Raw genomic sequence first — 26,210 nt, forward strand, 5'->3', positions numbered from 1 at the left:
GTACCACAGGATTTGCTTTTAGTACACCAACCTTTATATTTTGAGAAGTCCCATGAAGCACAAAGGCTGATAACAAAATGTCCCGTCCTTACAGTTTGTACTGAAAAGGTTTTATTTACAAATTGGTTCTATTTAATTTTCTTTGAATTATTCCCTACATATCAATGCGAACAAGCAGGTACCAGCGAGACACTAAGGTGAAAGAACAAAACAAGGCTGAATGTTCAGAGTCCTAAAATATTAAAGATCAGATACATTAGAAATGAAGATACAGTACAAAGCAAACAGGAACACAGACGCAAGACAGCATAACAAGGGAGGACCTTGATAACTGAGGCAGCTTTTTTACATTGGATCCAGGGACTTTCATGTAGTCATTGATTCCAATGAACCCAAGGCAGGCTGGTGATGGAAACCTGGGTAACGCGGAAAGTATGCCTGGATACAATATCACCCTCAGCTTGTGTCAGTTTCTAAATCACTTTATATACTAAATAAAACAAACATTGGGAAATCATTTAGGTATTACTTAATTCCCCATAATGTTTCCCAATCATTTTTAATAGCAAATCCTATGTGCTTGGTTTCCCAAGTCCTCCATAATCTGGTGCCATTCATTTTTTTTATCCATACTTCCAAATAATGTAGAAATCCAACCAGGTAAAATTTTAAACCAATATACATTGATTGGCCAAATATTTATTGGGGCCTACAATGCACCAAGCGCATCCATGGAGCTGAAATACTTTCACACATGATATAGGGCCTGATACAGGCTTTTCCTAAACCCTCAACATGTCCTTCATGATGTCTTTTCTATCTACTCCAGCATGAGATACTCTTGATCATTCTTTCAATTTCTATTAAACTGACAGTGAACAAGAACCAATTTTAACCTGAGGAATGCCAGGGTGAGAGATTAAAGCTATGATACAATATATCATAGCACTCAGGAACCAAATAAATGATTCAGGAACTGGGCAGCAACCCTTCTCAAGGTTGTTCTGGTCAACAGATTTCAGGGACATGGTCAAGGTAGAAAGCCTGATGAAAGATAATAGTAAAACAATCAAATCTGCACCTGACCAAAGCACCTGATTTGCACTTGATCCAAGCAAGTTGCAAAGAGAAAGACGTTTGTATCAGGATAATTTCTGGCTTCAGAGTAATATGAAAGGCTTAATCTTTTCAATGAAGACATAGGTTTCTCCTTGTCTTGGTATATGAAATAGATTACAGATTAAGTTATAGACTAGGAATTTTTTTTTTTTTACTTTTAAGGCAGAATATGGCCAATAGAGTTTAAATTTTAAGTAATTTATGAGTTACATGTATTGAATTTTCAATTATGTGTTTTAAATACTTAGTAATTTCCCATACTTACACTGCAGACCTCCTATTATTCTCATTTCCAGGCTCTTTGTATAAACTGTAGAGTTTTCACAACTGCTTCAGTTATATTTCAGTAATCCCTCTTTCTTTCTTTTTTTTTTTATTTCCTTTGCTATATTATTCTCCCATTGGCCCTCTCACTCAAAATCAGTTTTGCTATTGGAATGTGCCTTTTTCTTTCTTTTCATCCACGTCCTGATATTTCAGTGTCAACATACTCTCCTCCCCTTTCACAGTTCAGTTCGTCCTCATACTGCGTTTCCTCTGTGAGGCTGGTAACGATGTTCTCGTAGGGCTTGGGATGTTTCTGTGGAGTTGAAACTTAAGTCTGACCCGTTCTCAGCGCTGATGTTTTTCTTGCTAAAAATCAATTATATATAGATATATAAAAAAAAAACTATATTTTTTTTCTTAAATCCTCCCTCCCTCCAGACATCCTCATGTAAGACACAGCTTTTGTTAAGAGTCCCTGCTCACACACCACCCCCGCCATAGAAGTGTAGAAGTGCTTAACCAGGATGCACAGCAGCTGCCTAGACACAGGCCAAGTGACGTTCCAAGTCAGCTTCTCCCTGGTCTTGGGGTCAAAGAACCAAGTGCTAATCTCCTATTTCTCCAAAACTCTATCTCAAGGCTTTCTCTCTTTTCAGTCTTCTCTTATTCCTATTTAGACACCTGTGCGTGGCCTTGTTCTGGACACAATAACTGCTTCAGATGCAATCAATTCAATCACTCTCATTTTAGCTCCAAACCCCAAAAACCTGTTGCTGTCAAGTTGATTCTGACTCATAGAGACCCTATAGGACAGAGTAGAACTGCCCCATAGAGTTTCCAAAGAGCAGCTGATGGATTTGAACTACCGACCTCTTGGTTAGCACCCGAGCTCTTACCCACTACGCCACCATGGTAAGTACCTACATTTCTGTTTAGAACACACGAGCCATTCTGAATACCCAAGAAAACATATTTAGGGTATTAATCTCATGCCCTATTATACAACTAACACTCTCCTAGACACAGAACATGGAGGATCCTAAATTAAAACTCTCTCTCCCCGTCACTGGGATCCAGCCATACAATATGATGCCTTTCTATTCCCTTAAAGGCCATACTTGTTCAGGGATTTTCAACTTGCTCTCCTGGAAGGCTCTGCTCTCAGACCTTTTCATGGCTGCTTCCCCTTCTCATCATTCACTTCTCAGCTCAAATGGCTGCTCCTCACCCTTTTGTAAGTTTCTCTTTATCCCAGTATCCACCCTTTCTGACCCAACTCACCACTGCACAATCCAATTGTATGTTCTTCATGGGTTATCACTGTCTTCAATTATTTTATTTATTTTTAAATTCCTCCTTTGACTAACTCCCTGCATTAGGGACTGTTTCTGTCTAGTTCTCTGCCAAATTACTTGCCCTTAGGCATCATAGCTGACAGAGAGTAAGCACTTAAATATCTGAAGAATGAATAAATGTCTACAAAGATCATTAGGAAATTAATATTCAAGCCATAAATATTTATCAAGGACCTACCACGTGGAATATGATCTTTTTCAATTGATTCCCAGTCTGAGGAATACTCTCCCCCTAAGATAAATACATTTGGAAGAAAGATCCAAGATCAATCTGGTGACATTTATTTTGAATTAGACCTCACATATCTTGGTGCCTAAGATTAACAAAATTGTTTGGTTTCTTTCAGCCACCATTCCTTCCACATATTTCTGTTAAGTCTATTGATATGTCATTATCTTCTTTTATGATGTCTGGAGAGTTGAATGGACCTGAATAAAGCCAGTAATGTGGCTCATTTCTCACTTTGGATGTTTACTGTCAAAATGGATGGACCAGTCCCCAGGAAGCATGGAAGATTCAGGAAAAGACTAAACCCTAAGCACAGAAACATGAACAAATTCACTCCCATCTTTGTGAAATGAACAAATAATCTACTGATGCCTAAACTTGACAAAAATTCTAATGCTCCTGTTTTAAAAAAAAAATCTAAACTAGGCACCGGCAAGTTTTTCTGCAAAGAGCCAAATAAATATCTTGGGATTTGTGAGTCATACAGTCTCTGTCTCAACTACTCAGCCATCACTGTAGCAAGAAAGCAGTCACAGACAACAAATACATAAACAGATGAACACAGCTGTAATCTAAGGAGACTTTATTTACAAAAACCGGGGTAGGCTAGATTTGTTGATTGCTGATCTAAACTGATCAATGAAGATGCAGAGCTTCTATACAGAAGGGGCTTAGCAAAAAAAAAAAAAAAAATTTGATTAGAAGCTGTGCCAGAAGGACTTGTATTAGAAGCTGCTTTTGCGTGACATGTGTACTGTTTTTGCATGAATTGTATGAGTACGTGAGGGAGGCTGATGGAGATTATGGGGTACCCAAACCAGTCAGGTCACACTTTGTCACTGCTAGCTAATCCCACAAACCATTTGGGTGTTTTCTTCATGTTATATTTTGGCCTCACAATTGATTCATTATCTTTCCATAAATATTCAAACCATCAGATGATATATATCCTAATTTTAAAATTATTTTTCAAAAGCTACAACAAACACTTGGGTGAAGTTCAAAAAATACATTTCTTTTACGCATGCTAATCCTGCAATTCTATTTTAAACATCTATTAATTTTGTCAGGCATGATTTGTTTGTAATAAACTTACATTATTCATTGTTCATGATTCCTTTGTCTTCAAGATGTTTACTGAATTTTCCCAGTATTTGAGAATGTTGTCAAATTCACTGTAAAGCCATTTCAAATTACATTTGCATTACATCTATTTTAAGAATTCTTTCTCCCTCAAAATCTTTTAGCCAAAAAAAAAAAAAAATCCATTGCCATAGAGTCGATTCTGACTCATAGAGACCCTAAAGGACAGAGTAGAACTACACCATAGGATTTTCAAGGAGAGCCTGGTGGATTCGAACTGTGGACCTTTTGGCTAGCAACTGTAGCTTTTTTGACCACTACGCCACCAGTAAATTTACCGAGTAGAATATGCCTTCATATATCCAAAGCACTAAACAATTCTTTACCTATTTCTGACTAATAACTATATTCCAAAGGTATTTTAAACTTATTCCACATTCCCAAAATTGTATTCTACCATCAAAATACCTGCACAGTTAAACTAAAACCTGGTAAAGATTCTAAATGAAGTGCACTGGTTTACATTGTCAGAAAGAAGTTAGTTATTAATTAGTAACATTTTACTTCTTCATTCTCCATCTTGAAGTTGCTGTAATAAATTCCACTGCTAATCAACTTTCATTAAGTTACCAGCCTTTCTATTTGGGATAACCAACAAAGTGTACTCTACACTTCTGACATCCAATCGTGCTTTATCTGCTCTGGCTATATAAACCTCTAGGGTCTATGGTGTCAAAATATTTCTTAGCTTCAACTAGGGTTTTTGCAAAAATCCTAAATCTGTAACACCGAAATGTAAAGTTTACCCATTAAGTTACATCAGCATGTCATATAACCATGACTTTTAAAATAAAATAAGAAAATATATAAAGATCTTAGATAATATTATAAAAGCTCCTTCTGTTGGATTCAGTGTTCAATAAACAAAAACACTTCAGAATCCTCATAACAGTAAACCTGAGATGGCTGAAATATCCATTCTAAACAACAGGAACATTTAAGTAATTGTACAAACCAAGGATCAGGCTTTTTGAGGTCACAAACTGCTTGACCTTCCCAGGTATAATGAATGCAGAAAGTGCACTGCTAAATTACACAGTAGGGGTAAGATTGTTGAATCAATCTGAAAAGGAAAATTTTCAAAAGCTCCATAAATTAACTGACTCGTTAAAGAAATAATTGGAAAGATTCTTTCTCTTTCCTAATATGAAGGAGAATCATAAAACATTCCAATATTTGCGAAAGAGGGTGAAGTGTTCATGTCTCACTTGTGAAAATTGAATAGCTTTATTACCTACGCTCTTGTTATGTATTCAGCATGTTGAAGAAAAGCAGTAAAAAAGCACACATTTGCGGGCCCTGGGTTCCCGATAATGTCAAATCACGGCATAGGAGCTTTCACGCACAATCAAGTTGACAGTCAGTCTGTACTCAGAGGGACCAATTTTCCCCTGTAAACGTGAGCACAGCACAAATCATAAAGTGCCAAATGTTGAGTGTGCGTGCAAACCTCTCAACTTTGCTCAGGTATCAGTAAAAAGGACCAGTTTACCTACATGTGAAAAGCAGCAGGTCCAAGTCCAACAAGTTGAAGGGGAAGGCAGATTAAAATCAGAATAATTTACCTGCCATACTGAAAAGAAGGAAACCAAGGATGATGTGTGAAGTATAAACACCAACGTGGGGAAAAGAGTCCAGGCCTGAAGCCAATGAGAAAGCCAGAACTGCAATTACACATGCATATTAATGGATTTCTCATCCATAAGATTAGGGCTAGAAAAAGTCTACAGACTAGCCTGTAGAAGTAGAAAGAAAGCTTGAAGTCAAGTCTCGTTGGGGGTCTAGGTGGAAAAAAGTTACATGCAAGAAATACGAAACCCAGGTATGTGCCATGAGTAACTTAAGAGTCAGTATTTATACTACCTATTTGGAACAGGAAACCTAAAGTGAAAAATTGACACAAAAACTATCAGGATTTCTTTAGACCTTTATGGGCATGGAGAATATTTGGCATAGAAGGAAATGCTAAATCACTTTGGAAAGACCCATAGAATTCCACAGAAAACAACCTCCTTCAACTGAAGATGAACTCATTATAATATCAGAAACTAATATTCTTTTGTTCATTCATTCAACAAATATATATTCAATGCCTATTTGGGGCAGGAATTGTTTCAGAGTCAGAAAATGGAGTAGTGAGTAAAATATAGTTCCTGTCCTTAGGAAGTTTATATTCTAGTAAGAGACAATGAACAAAACAGCCTAAGATGGTGGCTTGGTCAGGCACACCATGCCATCCCTCTACAGCAAAGGCCTTGAAACCAAGTGAAACAGATACAGATGACACTCCTGAAACCCTGAGCATCAAACAAAAGGATAAAGAATTAGATCAAACACCAATTGGAAGAATAAATAGAACAAAAACAGTGAATGAGGAAAGATATAGAGCAGAGGTGCCCTGCTAACCAGCCTGGCACAGCATAACCATCTTGAGACAAAGCCAGCAGTGATCCAAGGTGAGGAACACAAGAAGGTAATTTCATGGAATTTGCAATAGGAGACAGAGAAACTGTGTAGATGTATCCGGAGTGAAGCAAGGTGAACAGGACATGAACTGGATCTAAGAAGGGAAAGCACAGAAAGGAGGGTGAGAGCTCCAGGGATCCTGGCACCCATAGAGCATGGAGGGAGCCAAGATTCAGAGACAGGACTACTCACCAGTGGTGGTCCCTGATTATTAGGGTGGGTGGTACACAGAGTAACAGATACATAGAGTGTCAGCAGGAAGTCCCCCACCTGACCATACTCTGGGCAGCTCCGCCCTGCCACACTTGGTCAGGTCCAGTTCCTGACTGCTGGCTGCAGCCAACAAGACGTGCCCAGGCACCATGCCCAGTGACAAGAGGAGTATGCTCCCCCTCCACCCACCCTACTGGTGATGAGTGGCACAAACTCCCCTACCCCTGCTGCCCTACCCACCCAGCGACCACAGTATGAGCCCCTCTCCCAGCCACATCCACTACCGCCCATAGCGGCCTTGCCCATCCGGCAAGTAGCAGTGAGCTACCTGCACCCCCAGTCACCCACCATATCCCCTGCCTACTGCCCCACCCACTAGATGAATGGCAGAGAGCATTCTCATGCCCCTGGTCACCCACCACACCCCCGTCCACTGCCCTGCACACTCAGTGAGCAGCAGTGATCATTCCTGCACCCCTGGTAGCCAGCAACACACCCCTGTACTCAGAACCACCCATGTGGTAAGTGGCAGAGGGTGCTCCCGGGCCCCTGGTTGCATGCCACACACACCCACCATGCTATCCACCCAGCAAGTGCCACTGTACACTCCTGCACACTGGGCCAACAACAGGTAGCGGCCCATGCTTTCCCAGCCTTCCCCCAGCTGCCCCAAACACCCAGTGAACGGTGATGTGTGTTCATACTGCCCACTCTGCCCTACCCACCCAGTGATGGGTGCTGAGTGGTTCCATGCTGCCAGACCAGCAATCAATGGAGCACACCTCCTCTACTCACCCTGACAAATCAAAACAAAACAAAAAATCAGGACAAAACAAACATGCCATCAATATAAAACACATAAATAAATAAAATAATACCTAATGCCTCAGAGATAGCAGACAATAACAAATCATATGAAAAAATAAGATATGATAGCTCAAACAAGTGAGCAAAATAAAAGGAAAGGAAACCTTCCAGAGGAAGAAACAATAATAGAACTACCTGAGAAGGAATTCAGTAGGGTTATATTTAGGATTCTCAAAGAGATCAAAGAAAACACAGAACAAAACCTAGAAGAACTCAGGAAAACAATACAAGAACAAAATGACGGACTAAACAGACAATTAGAAACCATACAAAAAAAAAAAAAAACAACTAGAAATTCAGAAGATTAACAATAAAATATCAGAAATAGATAACTCAATCAAAGGACACAGGAGTAGAACTGAATCAAGAGAAGAAAGAATCAGCAAAATAGATGACAAATTCCTTCATATTAATTCACTTGAGTAGTAAACAGAAAAAGAATGAAGAAAGCCTAAGAGTTATGTGGGACACCATCAAGAGGAATAATTTACACATACTAGGAATTCCAGAAGAAGAGGAAAAAAAGAACAGAGAGAATTTTTGAAGATATATTGGCTGAAAATTTCCCAAATATCATGAAAGACAAGAAGGTTACCATCCAAGAAGTGCAGTGAACTCCACACAGGATAGATCCCCCCCAAAAATCACCAAGACATATCATAATGAAACTTCCCAAAGACAAAGAAGGAATTCGGACAGTAGCTCAAAAAAAATGAAATATCACTTACAAAGGGGTACCAATAAGACTAAGTACTTATTTCTCATCAGAAATCATGCAGGCAAGAAAGCAATGGAATGAAATACACAGAATTCTGAAGGCTAAGAACTGACAGCCAAAAATCATGTATCTGGTAAAACTGTCTCTCGAAAATGATGGCGAAACTAAGACATTCCTAGATAAGCAGAAACTTAGGGAATCTGTAAAAAACAGACCAGCCTTACAAGAAATCTTACAAGGATTCCATAAGATACAGAACCAACAACATCAGATAACAACCTAAAATAAAGACACACAACAACATCTCCCAGATAAAGACTTCACAAAAGCAAAATAAAGCTAAAAATCTGACTAGAGGTAACCAGAACAGTAAAGCTATAAAAGACAAAAACTTTGAAACAAAAACAGGGAATAAAAGATGCAATTATAGAACTTCCATATGGGGCGGAAGTCGAGGGCGGTTTCAAAATATAACAGATTGTTTTAATATTAAGAAGATTAAGGTAAACTTCCTGGTAACCACAAAGGAAAGTAATAAATCTACACACCAAAATAAAGAAGAAAACCACAATAGCTCAGTAAACACAAAACAACAGCAATGACTGATGTTGTTGTTGCTGTTAGGTGCCCTCAAGTCGATTCCGACTCATAGTGACCCTATGCACAACAGAACGAAATGCTGCCCAGTCCTGCGCCATCCTTACAATCGTTGTTATGCTTGAGCTCGTTGTTGCAGCCACTGTGTCAATCCACCTCGCCGAGGGTCTCCCTCTTTTCTGCTGACCCTGTACTCTGCCAAGCATGATGTCCTTCTCCAGGAACTGATCTCTCCTGACAACGTGTCCAAAGTATGTAAGACACAGTCTCGCCATCCTTGCCTCTAAGGAGCATTCTGGCCACACTTCTTCCAAGACAGATTTGTTCGTTCTTTTGGCAGTCAGTCCACGGTATATTCAATATTCTTCGCCAACACCACAATTCAAAGGCATCAACTCTTCTTCGGTCTTCCTTACTTATTGTCCAGCTTTCACATGTATATGATGCGATTGAAAATACCATGGCTTGGGTCAGGTGCACCTTAGTCTTCAGGGTGACGTCTTTGCTCTTCAGCACTTTGAAGAGGTCCTTTGCAGCAGACTTATCCAGTGCAATGCATCTTTTGATTTCTTGACTGCTGCTTCCATGGCTGTTGATTGTGGATCCAAGTAAAATGAAATCCTTGACAACTTCAATCTTTTCTCCATTTATCATGATGTTGCTCATTGGTCTAGTTGTGAGGATCTTTGTTTTCTTTGTGTTGAGGTGCAGGCAATATTGAAGGCTGTGGTCTTTGATCTTCATTAGTAAGTGCTTCAAGTCCTCTTCACTTTCAGCAAGCAAGACTGTGTCATCTGCATAATGCGGGTTGTTAATGAGTCTTCCTCCAACGCTGATGCCCCGTTCTTTTTCATATAGTCCAGCTTCTTATATTATTCATTCAGCATACAGATTAAATAGGTATGGTGAAAGAATACAACCCTGATGATGCACACCCTTCCAGACTTTAAACCAATCAGTATTCCCTTGTTCTGTCCAAAGCAATGATTGATAGGAAAAGAAAACCCATGTACAAAAAGAACTCAGGACAGAAAACTAAGAGAAACAAAGAAACCATTAACACCACACACGCAAAAAAAAAAAAAAAAAAAAGTTTAATGAAATTACAGCAATGAATCCGTAAAAACCAAAACCAAACCCGGTGCCGTTGAGTCGATTCTGACTCATAGTGACCCTATACGACAGAGAAGAACTGCCCCATAGAGTTTCCAAGGAGCACTCGGCAGATTTGAACTGCTGACTCTTTGGTTAGCAGCCGTAGCACTTAGCGACTATGCCACCAGGGTTTCCATAATGAATCCATACTTATTGTTAATCACACTGAATGTAAATGGATTAAATATACTAGTCGAGAGACAATGACGGAATGCATAAAAAAACACAACCCGTCAATATGTTGCCTACAAGAGACACGCATTAGATGCAAAGATATAAGCAAGTTAAAAATCAAAGGGTGGAAAAAATATATATATCAAGAAAATAGTATCTAAGAGAGCAGGAGTAGCAATAATAATTTTGGATAAAATAGACTTCGTAAGTCAAAATCCAGTATGAGAGATAAAGATGGGCATTACATAATGATTTAAGGGTCAATCCACCAAGAAGACATAACAATAATAAATATTTATGTGCCTAATGACAGAGCTCCAATGTATATAAAACAGAATTGCAAAGAGAAATAGACAGTTCTACAATAACAGGAGACTTTAACACACCACTTTTGACAATGGACAGAAAACTAGAAAGAAACTCATTAAGATACAGAAGAACTAAATAACACAATTAACCAACTTGACCTCATAGACATATACAGAACACACCATCCAACAGTAACATAGCACACATTATTCTCCAATACACATGGATCATTCTTCAGAATGGGCTGTATTCTAGGTCACAAAGCAAGCTTCAATAAATTCAAAAGCATCAACATGATACAAAGCACCTTCTTTCACTATAACGTTATAAAACTAGAAATCAATTAACAGAAAGAGAAAAGGAAAAAATTTAATTCATGGAAACTGTATAACACCTTACTTAAAAACTACTGGATTATAGAAGAAATTTAAAAAATGAAATTAAAAAATTCTTAAAGTCCAATAAGAATGAACAAACAACATACCAAAACCTTTAGGACACAGCAAAATCAGTGCTCAGAAGAAAATTTGTAACAATAATTTCACACATCAAAAAAGAAGACCCAAAATCAATAACTTAACCCAACAACTTGAACAAACAGAAAAGGTACAGTGAAAGAAGTCCACCGTCACCAGAAAAAAGGAAATAATAAAGATCAGACCCAAAATAAATGAAATAGAAAAAAATCAACGAAACTAGAAGTTGATTCTTTGAGATGATCAATAAAATTGACAAACCACTGGACAAACTGACAAAGGAAAAGAATAAGAAGTTGCAAAGTAAGAAAGAAATAGGTAACATTACAACACAATCAACCGAGATAAAGAGGATTATTACAAAATACTATGAAAAATTTTACTTTAACAAATTTGAAAACCTAGAAGAAATGGACAAATTCCTAAAAGTACACTTGCCATCTAAACTAATACAAACAGAGGTAGAAAACCTAAGTAGACCCATAAAAAAAAAAAAAAAAACCAAAGATTTCATTAAAAAAAAAAAAAAAAAAATCCCTAGCCCAGGTGGCTTCACTGGAGAGTTAAATCAAACATTCAGGGAGACTTGACACCAATTCTCCTCAAACTATTCCAGAACATGGAAAAGGAAGGAATATCACCTTATGCATTCTGTGAAGCCAGCAGAACCCTGATACCAAAGCCAGTCAAAGATACCACAAGAAAAGACAATTACAGACCAATAGGCATCTGGAATACAGAAGCAAAAATCCTTGACAAAATTCTAGCTAATAGAATACAACAGCGCATTAAAAAATATATATATATCATGATCAGTTGGGTTTCATACCAGGTATGCAGGGATGGTTCAACATTAGAAAATCAATCAATGTAATTCACCACATAAATAAAACAAAGGGAAATAATCACATGATCATCTCAATCAATGCAGAGAAGGCATTTGATAAAACCCAAAACCTTTTTCTGATACAGACTCTCAGCAAAACAGAAATAGAAGGGAAATTCCTCAACATAATTAAGGTCACATATAAAAAACGAACAGCTAACATTATTCACAATGGAGAGAGATAGAAAGCATTCCCTTTGAGAATAGGAATGAGACAAGGATGCCCATTATCACTATTCTTATTCAATATTGAACTGTAGCAATAAGGCAAGAAAGGAATATAAAAAGCATCTAAATTGGTAAGGAAGAAGTAAAACTATGCCTATTTTCAGATTACATGATCCTATACATAGCAAATCCCAAGAGATTCCACAAGGAAGTTACTGGAACTAATAGAAGGGTTCAGCAAAATGGCAGGGTACAATATCAACATACAAAAATCAGTTGGATTCCTCTACACTAACAAAGAGAACTCTGAAAAGGAAATCAAAGAAACAAAACCATTTACAATAGCCCCCCAAAAGGACAAAATACTGAGGAATAAATCTAACAAGGGATGTAGAAGACTTATACAAAGAAAACTACAAAACGCTACTGCAAGAAACCAAGAGAGACCCACATAAATGGAAAAATCTACTATGCTCCTGGATTGAAAGACTTAGCATTGTAAAAATGTCAATATTACCCAAAGAGGTCTACAGATATAATGCAATCCCAATCCAAATCCCAACAACATTCTTTAACAAAAGGGAAAAACTAATTTCCGACTTTATGTAGAATGGAAAGAGGCTCCGAATAGCTACAGCATTACTGAAGAAGAACAAAGTAGGAGCCCTCACACTTTCCTATCTCAGAACTTACTATACAGTCGCAGTAATCAAAACAGCCTGGTACTGGTACAATGACAGACACATAGACCAATGGAACAGAACTGAGAACCCAGAAGAAAATCCATCCAGCTATGGAGAGCTGATCTTCAACAAAGGGTCAAAATCCATTCAATGGGGAAGTAATAATCTCTTTAACAAGCGCTGTTGGCAAAACCGAATATCTGTTTGCAGAAAAGTGAAGCAGGATCAATACCTCACACAATACACGAAAACTAACTCAAAATAGATCAAAGACCTAAACATTAAACCTAGAACTATAAAGTTCCTGGAAGATAACGTAGAAATAATGCTAGAGATCCTAATTTATGGCATAAATACACTATCAAACATAACTAAAAATGCACAAACAACAGAAGAGAAACTAGATAACTGGGACCTCCTAGAAATTAAATAGTTTTGCTCATCATAAGATTTTACTGAAAGAGTAAAAAGAGAACCTGCAGAGGGGGAAAAAGTTTTTAGCAATGACATATCCAAGAAGTGTCTAATCTGTAATATTTATAGAGAACTTCAACAACTCAACAAAAAAAAGACAAACAATCCAATCAAAAAATGGGAAAGGACATGAACAAATTGTTCACCAAAGAAGACATGGAAGCGGCAGACACATGAAGAGATGTTTGCGATCATTAGCCATTAAAAAAAAAAAAGAAAAGAAACACAAATCAAAACTACAGTGAGATACCATCTTGTCCCTGCAAAAATGGCACTAATCAAAAACACAGAAAATGACAAATGCTGGCGAGGTTGTGGGGAGACTGGAACGCTTATACACGGCTGGTGGGATTGTAAAATTGTATAACCACTGTGGGAAATGGTATGGTGCTTCCTCAAGAAGCTAGAAATAGAAATACCATATGATCCAGTAATCCTACTTCTAGGCATACTCCTAGGTGTGTATCCTAAAGAAATAAGAGCAATGGCACGAATAGACATACGCACACCCATGTTCATTGCAGCATTAGTCACAAAAGTGTCCACCAACAGATGAATAAACAAAATGTGGTACATACATATATAATGAATACTGCAGAACAATAAAGAATAATGATGAGTCTGCAAAACGTCTTATAACATGGATGAATCTGGAGGCCATTATGCTGAGTGCAATAAGTCAATCACAAAAGCACAATGTTGTATGACACCATTTTTATAAAAAGTCAAGAACAGGTTTACACACAGAATGGAATGTTCTTCAGTGGTTACCAAGAATGGAAGAGGGAGGGAGGAGGAATCACTCACTAGACAGTAGACACATGTTAATTCTGGTGAAGGGAAAGGCAATACACAAGGGGGAAGTCAGCACATTGTGACCAAGGTAAATGAAGGCACAGCGGTAAGCAAGAACAAAGGACAACTACGGTAAATGCTGTGACATATACAATTCTGCAACAACAGTAATAACAACCGATAGTGAGTGGTTACGTAGGTAGATATGGATACCACATAGGCGTGGGAGGGCATATGAGAGTACACACACATGCATATATAGGCAGAGTTGTGGGCATTTGTATATACATATTTGTATGTGCTACGTATATTTTCATATATATAATAGAGCACAGAGGGGGCACAGCTATGGAAACTTCTCAGACATATCCAAACACCTCAGGTGCCTGAGTTATTGGGCTTGAAGACTAAGGATCATAGTCTCAGGGGACAGCTAGGTCAATTAGCATAACATAGTTCATAAAGATAATGTTCGACATCCTAGTTTGGTATATATCATCTTGGGTCTCAAAAGCTCACAAGCAGCCATGTAAAATACCGGTATTGGTCTCTTCCAGTGTGGAGCAAAGGAGAACGTAGGAAACCAAAGACTTAAGGAAGCAATTAGTCCACATGACTAACGGCCCACACAAACCACAGCCTCCTCTAGCCTGAGACCAGAAGAACTAGATGGTGCCCAGCTACCACTACAGACTGCTTTGACCAGGAACACAATAGAAGGTCCCATTTAGAGTGGAAGAAAAATGTAGAACTAAACTCAAATTCATAAAAAAGCCCAGACTTGCTGGACTGATAAAGACTGGAGGAACCCCTGAGACTATAGCCCTAAAACATCATTTTAACCTGGAACTGAAGCCACTCCCGGAGCCCAACTTTCAGTCAAATAACAGGCTAGCCTACAAAATAAACAATAACATCTGTGAGGAATATGCTCCTTAGAACAACCAACTATACAATGGGCAACATTTGATCAAAAGAAAAGACGGCAAGAAGGGACAGGGAAAACTGAAGGGATGGAAATGGAGAAGATAGGGTGGAAACAGGGTGAGTGCTGACACATTGTGGGGACAGCAACCAGCGTCACAGAACAATACGTGTATAAGTTGTTGAATGGGAAACTAACTTGCTGCGTAAACTTTCACCTAAAACACAATAAAATGTTCAAAATAAGAAAAAGAGACAATGGACATATAAATATATCATAAAAATAGAAAGTCCAGTACTAATAAATCCCACAAGGAAAAAGCAGGGTAAGGGAAAAAAAAAAAGAGTGAAGAGATGGAGAGGCAACTATTTTAGATAAAATGTTTATAGAAAGGCACTCTAGGCAGGTAAACTTGGACAGAACCAGGAGCAAAGTGAAGGAGCAAGTTATGAGGCAGAAAATACATCAATTGGCAAGAAAGAAAAAAAAGTAAACACACAGAAGATTTAAACAATAAAATTAATAATGTTCAACTAACATGTAGAATCTTTCCCCTCAGAGAGAAATTGCACATTCTTTTTAAACTAATGTATAACTTTAGCAAAATTTCTGAACACAACGCAATAAAATGAGACATTAATGACAAGAGTAAAATAAAATCCCTACATATTTGCAAACCAGAAAAACACATTTATAAATAATCCATGGGTCAAAGAAAAAAATTGTAATAGAAATATGGAATATTTAAAACTGAACAACAATAAAGGCACTAAATATTAAAACCTGAGAAATACAGTTAAAGCAGTACTCAGTGGAAATTTTATGGCTTTAAACGAATATATTGTATTTTTAAAATACTTAACATTAATTAGTTAAAGATCTAATTTAAGATGTTAGAAAATAATAGCAGAATAAATGCAAATAAGTAGAAGGAAAGAAATAATAAGGATTAGAATAAAAATTAATGACCAACACCAAACTGAACCCATTGTCATTGAGTCGATTCCGACTCATAGGGACCGTATAGGACAGAGTAGAACTGCCCCATACAGTTTCCAAGGAGCGCCTGGCGGATTGAAACTGCTGACCCTTTGGATAGCAGCCAGAGCACTTAACCACTATGCCACCAGGGTTTCCAAATTAATGACGGAGCTAATATAATTATATTATGATGAACTATTTAAAATTGCCAACACTCAACCTAATATTAAAACCAATAAAACCAATACTAATCAAGAAATTATTAGTCTTTGAATACAAAGAAAAAAAAGGCATTATTTAGAAACTTTAGGAATAAAGAGAATGTACTCTCCAGATTGCATTTTACTTGGATCCACAATCAACATCCATAGAAGCAGCAATCAAGAAATCAAACGATGTATTACATTGCTCAAATCCACTGCAAAACCCGAAACACCAAACCCACTGCCTTCTATCAATACTGACTCATAGCGACCCTATAGCAAAACTATAGGACAGAGTAGAACTGGCCCATAGGTTTTCCAAGGCTGTAAATCTTTACGGAAGCAGACCGCAGTATCTTTCTCCCTACGGAGTGGCTGGTGGCCTCAAATCGCCGACCTTCTGGTTGGCAGCTGAGTGCTTAGATCACTATGCCACCAGCTTCAAAAGGCCTCTTTAAAGGGTTCAAAAGCAAAGATGTCACTTTGAGCACTAAGGCGTGCCTGACCAAAGTCATGGTATTTTCAATCTCCTCATATGCAACGAAGCTGGGCAATGAATAAGAAAGACCAAAGAAGAACTGATGCCTTTGAACGATGGTGTTGGTGAGGGATAATGAACATACCGTGGACTGCCATAAGATTAACAAGTCTGTCTTGGAAGACATACAGCCAGAGTGCTCCTTGGAAGCAAGGGTGGCGAGACTTCGTCTCACAAACTACGACATGGTATCCGGAAGGATCAGTCCCTGAAGGACACCATGTTTGGTAAGGCAGAAGATCAGTGAAAAAGAGGAAGAACCTAGATGAGATGGTTTGACACAGTGGCTGCAACAATAGGCTCAAATACAGCAACGTTGTGAGGATGGCACAGGACTGGGCAGTGTTTAGTTCTGTTGTAAGCAGGGTCACTATGAGTCAGAACTGACCTGAGGCACCTAACAACAACAACTAGACAGATACAGGAAATGTTAGAATGCCATAATAGACAACTGAAAACTCAAATGAAATGGACAATTTCCTAGGAAAGCATGATATACCAAAACTGATAAAACAGGAAATAGAATATCTGAATATATTTATGATCAATAGTTGATAGTTAAAATCTCCACATAAAATAGTTGAGTCTCACATGGTTTTACAGGGAGTCTTGCCCAGCATTTAAGGCATGGATAACCCCAACATGAAATAAAGTGATACAGGAAGAAAACTAATTATCCTGAACTCATTTTATGTGGCTGACAAAACCTCGATACCAGAAATAGAGAATGTGAGAAAGGAAAAGTGTATGCTAATCACTAAAGATCACAGATGCAAAAATCATAAAATCAGAGCAAATTAAAAAGTACATTGTGTGTGTGCATATGTGTACGTACACGCGTACACACATAATAATTGTACCGAATTTATCGCAGGACTGTAAGAATGGTTCGACATCAGAAAATACATTAAGTGATATGCCATATTCAGAGATTAAATTAGATAATTTTTTTCTTTTTGCCTCAATAGAAGCAACAACAACAACAACAACAAAACCCTACTATAAACATGGAAACCCTGGTTGCATAATGGTTAAGTGCTATGGCTGCTAATCAAAAGGTTGGCAGTTTGAATCCACCAGGCGCTCCTTAGAAACTCTATGGGCCAGTTCTACTCCATCCTATAGGGTCGCTACGAGTCGGAATCAACTCAACTGCAACGGGTTATAAGCATTGATAAAAGAAACACAATAGACTATGAGAAGATATTTGCAACACATATAACCAGGAAAGCATTAATATTCAGAATATACAAAACCTCCAACAAATCAATAAGAAAAAGATAAGCATTACAATTTTTAAATTTACTAGCAAAGAATTCAAATGAACAATTCAGAGAAAATAAAACTTGATTGTCCAAGAAGAATACGAAGATGATTGACTTAAAGAAACAAGCATAAAGCAGCAGTTAGATACGCTTTTACTTCTATCTGTGCACCTAAAATTTAAAAGTCTGTCAGTGCTCCTTAAAAGTCTATCAATACCAAATATTAGAGTATGGAGAAAGAAGAACTCAGTCATTGTGGGTGGGAGGGAAAATTGGTCTAATACTTGGCAGAACAAATTTTCATTACTTCGTAATGACTAGAATATATATGCCCTATTTTTTTTTCTTAACCCAGCAGTTCTACTAAGAACTTATCCCACATGTACAAAAGATATTTACAATGACATTCAACTATAACTGGAGAAAAAAGGGAGGAGGAAAAAAGGAGGAAGGAAAGAAAGAACAGGGGAAGAAATGGAAAGGAAGGAAATAAGAGAAAAAAATACATAAATGTTCATCAATAGGAAATGGATAAATTGTGGCTCCCTTACACAGTGGAATAGTATACAGTATACAGTAGTACATATTCAGAAAAAAAGATTCCCATGCATAACAACCCCATAGGACAGAGTAGAATTGCCCCATAGGGTTTCCAAGGAAGGGATGGTAGATTTGAACTGCCAACATTTTGGTTAGCAGTTGAGCTCTTAACCACCACACCACCAGAGCTCCACAGATACAGAGGAGTTAAAATGCCCTGGATCTATGTGTACCAACACGGATAAATATGAACGAACATAATGTAAAGTGAAACTAAAGTAGGTTGCAGAACGCCCCTTATAACAGGATCCCCAAAATTTCTCAGTTCACAGAGCCTAGTGCCTCATTTTTATTTTTCCCCCCACAGAGCCGTTAGTGTCTTAGGAATTTTTTCACAGCATCCTTAGGCTAAAAAAAAATACCTAACAGTTTCATTTATTAAGTAGTTAGATTAAATAACTTAGTATTTATATCCTAGCAACTTAATCCCACCCCAGTGCCGTCGAGTCTATTCGTAGCCATATTAAAAAAAATTAAATTGAAATAATACATTTTCATTCATATATAACCATTCTTAAGTTATTTACAATGTGTGTGTCTGCTGAGCATTGCACAACTTCTTAAACTTTGGAATCACTGGACACTGGAATCCTCATTTCACATGGTACTTGCTTTCTGTGACAGCAACCACCAAAAACTCAGTTTCCCAAAGACATGATATCATCAAAAGAAATGTACTGCAATCAAAAGTTGAAGTGGTGAACAACCTCAAGCTAGTAGCTTATCCAGCATCAGACTGATATCGAGTATTACCACGTTTTCTTTGAAATTATAAATATCCCACAGCACACCTGTGAGTTCACTGTGGCCCTCCAGGAGTGCTGTGGTACACGGATTGGGAATCACAGCGTTACGGTTTGTTGTTGTTTTAGTTGCCATCCAGTCAATTCCAACTCAGGGCAACCCTGTACGTACACAGAACTACGCGCCATGCAGTTTTCAAGGCTGTGACCTTTTGAAAGCAGATCACCAGGCCTGTCTTCCGAGGCACCGCTGGGTGAGTTCAAAAAGCTAACCTTTTGGCTAGTAGTCAAGAGCTTAACCATCTGTGCCACCCAGGGATCCTTAAGATATGATTTACGTGGAGTCCCTGGGTAGTGGAAACAGTTAACATGCTTAGTTGCTAACCAAAAGGCTGAAGGTTTGAGCCTACCCAGACACACCTCAGGAGAAAAGCCTGGCGATCTACTTCTGAAAAATCACCTATTGAAAAAAATACCTAGGGAGCACAGTTCTACTCTGACACGTACGGGGTGACCACGAGTTGAAATTGACTTGACAGCAACTGGTTTTATGAGCTATGTAAATTTTAAAAATATACAGAATTTCACCAAATGTTGGCAGATGCATGTATTCATATGTGTGTCTATGTGTGTACACACACGAAACACACAGACAAAATAAAAATAAAAACATTTTTTAACGAACCGAAAGCACATACATCAACTTCAAGAGAGTGCTGATCTCTGGTAAAATAGACAGGGAAATGCAAACAGGAGGAGACTTCAACTCTTTTTGTAATAATTTCTTTTAAAAAAGTCTCAAGCAAATGCGGCAAATTTCAGCATTTTCAAAATATGGGTGATGGGCATTTGGTATTTATTATATTGATTCTATGCTTTATGTTTGAAATAGTTCATAAAAGAAAGTAAGAAATGACAAGCACCGTGTTTTCAAAAGCTTTATATAGGCTGCTACTCGTAGCGTACCACTCTAAATCCCAAGACATCCTCTGCTGGTAGACCTGGCTTTCCAAGGTTTCCTTTTAGAACTATTGAACCATCCACTGGGAGTAGCCTAACATTTAAAGAAAAAAGAAATTCAGTGCAAAGACCTCTATTACCTATATTTCACTCTAAGTCATAAATGTTATTTCTATTTAGTAAAAAAAAAATAAATAAATAAGCTTTGGAAAAATACTCAGCAGAAATGAGATATATGCATATTTATCCTGTTTTTGAAAAACGTAATTCCACGCTTGTTTTATTTATTAAAAATAATGCTAAGGATGATAGAACACAAAATTTGTTCATGTAATGCTATCACAAAAGCCACGAATATCTGGCTTATTGCAAGAAATATATCTATTCCCAAACTTAGTCTTAACTTATTTTTTTAGGACATCAAATTCTGAAGAATAGCTTTCCTTTGTCCTCTTCCGATCTGAATATTTTTTAAAAAAATATTATTACATAATAAAAAGCAGGAAATTACAGTTGGTGTGGAAGTGCTTGGGATATTGACAGATTTTAGAAGTTGAACATATCAGTCGAGAGTCCTTGGGTGCTGCAAATGGTTAACACGCCCAGCTGCTGACTTGAAAGGCTGGAGGCTCAAGTGCCTCAAAGAAAAGCCTGGTATCTCCTTCCAAAATATCAGCCACTGAAAACCATATGGAGCACAGTTCTACTCTGAAACGCATGGGGTCACCATCAGTTAGAATCGACTCGACAGAAACAGGTTTTATATATCAATCAAGGCCTGGTGATCAATAATATCAGCTACAATAATAAATAAGAAGGTAGCAATTATCCCACTCCCCTATGCACTGGTCTGACACAGTCCATGTCTTACTCTGCACACTTCATTTTGATAAGAACACTGTCAATTCAAAAAGCCTTTGGAGAAAAACATGCAGAATGGTGACAAGTCTTGAAATGTGGAGACAGTTGAGGCAACCAGGATGGTTACTATGGGAAAAAGAAGACTAAGAGGGAAATCATCAGTACCATCATGTTCTTGATACAACATTACATGGCTAGAGGATCAGGTAGTTACACAATCCTGGAAGATTGCAGGCTGGATCTCTAGGAACTTGCCCACCAAGGGACACAATCAGGCTGCTAGAAGCTTAGAAAGCCACAATCCCAACTGCTGGCTCCAGGATCACACAGCCTTAGTAACAAAACCAAAACCAAGAAGGTGTTGCCATCTGGGGATTATAAAGCCACCCACAAGAACTGTTAAATCTAATACCACCACATGACTGATAGATCTCTATCTGTAAAAAATGGATGTCTGTAGCAATCTCACCCCTCGCTCACTTTCACGTAATTCGATTGAGTCCAAATGTTGAGTATACCTGAATGAAGGAACTTAAACTATATCGGAACCCTAGCTTCAAAGGAGCCCGGGAAACAATGTTTAGCTTTCTAGTCTCTGCTATCCAGGAAGGTACACTAAATGTGGCTGGAATAGATATTAAACAGGTCAATCTACTGAATCTCTCAGAGGCTAAGACCAAGCCCTGAGCAACTAGAAAGCAACTGAAAAATGGCAGAAAGGTAAACATGGTGAAAATCAGGTAGGTGAGAATTTCAAAGGAGGACATGGTTACTATGAAATGTTTCTGTGAGATCTGAAAAATGAAAATTAAAAATTATCCATTAGATGGAATAAAATTAGAAATGAATAACCAAAATGAGAAATTCACAAATATGTGGTAATTAAACAACACTGCTAAATAACTAATGAGTCATTGGCGTAATAACATGTAGATCAATGAAATCAAATTTAGAGTTCAGAAATAAACCTCACAGATGTAATCAATTAATTTTTGACAAGGATGTCAAGAATATTCAATGGGGAAAAAATAGTCTTATCAACAACTAGTACTGAGACAATGGATATCTACACGCAAAGGAATGAAGTTGGACCCCTACCTAACACCATATGCAGAAATAACTCAAAATAGATTAAAGAACTAAAACTGTAAAATTCTTAGAAGAAAACAGTTGTAAATCATTGTGACCCTGAATTAAACTTCTAATGACTTCTTAGATATGACACCTAAAGCACAAACGACCAATGAGAAAATAGATAAAATGGGCTTCATCAAAATTAAGTTTTTGTGCTTTAGGAAACTATCAAAAAGTAAAATAACTCACAGAATGAAAGAAAATATTTACAAATTATATATCTGATATGGGCTTAATATCCAGAATATGTAAAGAACTCTTGTTATTGTTATTACTTGCCATCAAATTGATTCTGACCTATGGTGATCGCATGTGTGCAAAGTAGAACTGCTCCATAGGATTTTCAAGGCTACTACCATTTGGAAGCAGATCACCAGGCTTGTCTTCCAAGGTGCCTCTGGGTGGCTTCAAACCGCCAACCTTTCAGCTAGTAGTCTAGTGCTTAACTCTCTGTACCACCGAAACCCAGTGGCGAGTCGATTCTGGCTCACAGCCACCCTATAGAACAGAGTAGAACTGCCCCATAGGGTTTCCAAGGAGCAGCTGGTGGATTCGAACTGCCAGCCTTTTGGTTAGCAGCCCTATCTCTTAACCACTGTACCACCAGGGCTCCTGCACCACCTAGGCACTCCAAAAAGAACTCTTACAACTGAAAAATAAAAGGCAAATAGCCCAATTAAAAATGAGCAAATGATTTGAACGGACATTTCTCCACAGAAGATATACAAACGCCCCATAAGCACATGAAAAGGTGCTCAAAATCAGTACTTCCTAAAAAAAAACCCCACTGCCGTCGAGTCGATTCCGACTCATGGTGACCCTATAGGGCAGAGCAGAACTGCCCCGTAGGGTTTCCAAGGAGCGCCTAGCGGATTCGAACTGCTGACCTCTGGGTTAGGAGCCTTAGCACTTAACCACTACCCACCAGGGTTTCCCCTCAGTATTTACTAGAGGAATGCCAATCAAAGCCACAGTGAGATACCCCTGCACGTCCACAAGTATGGCTAAAAGAAAAACCTTCTTGGAAGGGAAACTGCGGAGGATGTAGAGAAACCGCCTGTATGGCTGGTGGGAACGTAAAATGACAACAGCCAATGTGGAAAACGCTTCGGCACCTCCTCAAAAAACTAAACACAGGGTCACCATATGGCTCAGCAATTCCACTCCTAGGTATGTACCCAATATCATCGAGAGCATATTTTCACATAAAAACTTTCTAACACTAAGGTCCGTGGCAGCCGGCTTCATGGCAAACAACAACACCACTCCCTGGACGGTGCAAACCATTCGTACACTCGGCTGCTGGCCCCACTCCAAGGGCCTCGCAAGGAAGGCCTGGAGACCTGCTTCTGAAAGTCAGCCGCCGAGCACCCGGTGAGCGAAGTTCTACCCTGACACACGTGAGGCGGCCATGAGTCAGAACTGATGGCAACCGAATTTGTGTTACTAAGAAGGGAAGCCCTCCGCAAAGAGTATAAAGGAGCAGCCAGAAGGTCAGAAGAATGTGGTAACATAGGAGCCAAGAGAGAGGAGTGTTTTTTAAAAAAAGAAAGCACATGTGCAAATACGTACTAATTGAGTGCACATGAGATTAACTTTCGTAAACTTCAAAATGTTGTTTAACGACTAAACATAATCGTGCTATGGAAATTATGATAAAAGTTTCATCTCTTCATTCTTTGAACCTAAGCACACATAATGTCTTTACTGTTTTCCCCTCAGAAAGAATATCCAAATTCTCAGACCAAATTTGCTAAAAATATTTCTATTACTCTTCCAGTCATGTTTCCAAAATGGAAACATCTTCATTTGCTTTCTTGGCCGAAGAGTTGTAGTTAACTATGCTGACAGTTGGAAAACAGTGCTCTGACTCTGTTAGGTCAGGTCAGATATAGTTGAATGAAACGTTGGCTTTCCTATAGAGACAGAGAACTCCAATCTGTGTTTAAGTTACCATTCTTCTACCATCTGTCCAAGCACTCCTGCTATTATTGCCTCTTAACTGCCGCTACAAAATATAACATGCAGCCAAACATTTGGCAGTATTTGGGTCAAAAGATACATTACCGAGAAAAAAAAAAAAAATTCTGAGTGATAATTAAAGCTACGGTGAAATCAGAATAAAATTGAAAGAGCCTCAACTTTGAATTCTCTGGCCTTTGTTAATTTATGTCACAATCTTATATTTAGTTAAGGCCTAACCCTGAGTTCATTTAATGACCTAGACTATTTTATGTTGGATTTTCATTTTTAAAAAAGACAAATGCGTTCTCATAGTGGGCTAGCCACCAGATGAGATTCATCTGACAATACCATTATTTAACCTGGAACGCACAGTTATTAAACAGTTACTCTAAACGGCTTACGGGAGGAAATTCTCCTGCCTTTTCGTCTGAGGCACATTGTGCTTCTGGTAATTCTAGGGTAAGAGATATATCTGAATGGAGATGACTTTTAAGTGTCAATTATAGCATATTTATTTTATATTTTAAATATCTACTAATGAATTTTGATTTTTTTTGTGTGTGTGTGTGTGAATTAGCAGAGAATTAGTTTTATAAAATTAGATATTTTGTTACTCAACCCTATCCTCCAAAAGGCCTTTAATGGAAAGTTTAAAGGGAAGATTATAATTTAAAAAAAAAAAAAAGAAAGAAGTAAAATTTTACTCTTTATTTTGTGGTCTGTTTTTTTTTTCCAGTAAAGTTTTCTTTGGAGCAGTTTACCAACTTATCAATATCCTTTCAAGTCTGGCAAGCACTGAGAAAGATCAACAGATTTTCTCTCAATAGGTTGGCTTAATGCAAAAGAAAGACTGGCTGCTGGGACCTCTCCTATTGAGGTTGTAGAGAAGACCAAGGAAAAGGCAGCACTTTGCAAACAACTTCTTTACATTCTGTGTGACTTATAACTCATCGTTCCCCTCCCCAGCTTAATGCCACTCAGGGTCATATTGCCAAAAGGAATTTACCACACTCCAAATGCTGGATCCGAGAATGAACTGTTCTCAAAGAATAATTACATATTTGTAAAGAAAAATAACACTCCTACTACAAGGTTGGCAGAAAATTCTGGGCATTAATAGCAAGCCCTGTGTCTTCAGTCCCCAAACTCTGACAACTGACAAATACTATTAACATCTTGAAGTAACAGATCTCTTCCAGTGACACCAGCAGTAGTGTGTTTACACTTGGGTGGACTAGCCACAGTCCTTTGTTTCACACATATCAAAGCCTTGCTCACTACTAGGAACAAATGATACTCTCTTACCCCGACATTATTGTCCACAGGACAGAAACCATAGTAGCCTATGTTCCAAAATAGTATCAGTTTTGAAGATTCTGGAAATTTTTTTTATACCATTCAATGTTTTTTGGAAACCCTGGAGTGTAGTGGCTAAACGCTATGGCTCCTAACCAAAGTCAGCAGTTCGAATCCACCAGGCACTCCTTTGGAAACTCTGTGGGGTAATTCTACTCTGTCCTCTAGGGTCGCTATGAGTCGGAATCGACTTGGCGGCACTGGGTTTGGTTTGGTTTGATCAATGTTTTTCAGGTTTGTTAAAATAAGCACTTAAAAATAAAGTACTATACAATAAATTCCTCTAATCTTATTTTATAAAAAGAGTATGAGGGTTATTCTTTTATTTCCAATGATACATGAATGAGATTTATAACATGGTTGGAAACACTTCATACCACATTTGGTATATATTCCACAATAATATTCAAATATCAGAATGAAAACATGAGCTTTTGGCCAAGAGCAGTATTATAAATTTATTCTGGAAACTGTTTTTTAATCACATTAAAAATAAATAAATAAGAAGAACAAAGGGGAACCACATGAAAGCAGAGAGCAATTTAATTTGTATATACTAGCTCAGGGATTTTTTTTTTAAAGACC

This window comes from Elephas maximus, chromosome 1 (genome assembly GCF_024166365.1).
Source record: "Elephas maximus indicus isolate mEleMax1 chromosome 1, mEleMax1 primary haplotype, whole genome shotgun sequence".
Taxonomy (NCBI): Eukaryota; Metazoa; Chordata; class Mammalia; order Proboscidea; family Elephantidae; genus Elephas; species Elephas maximus.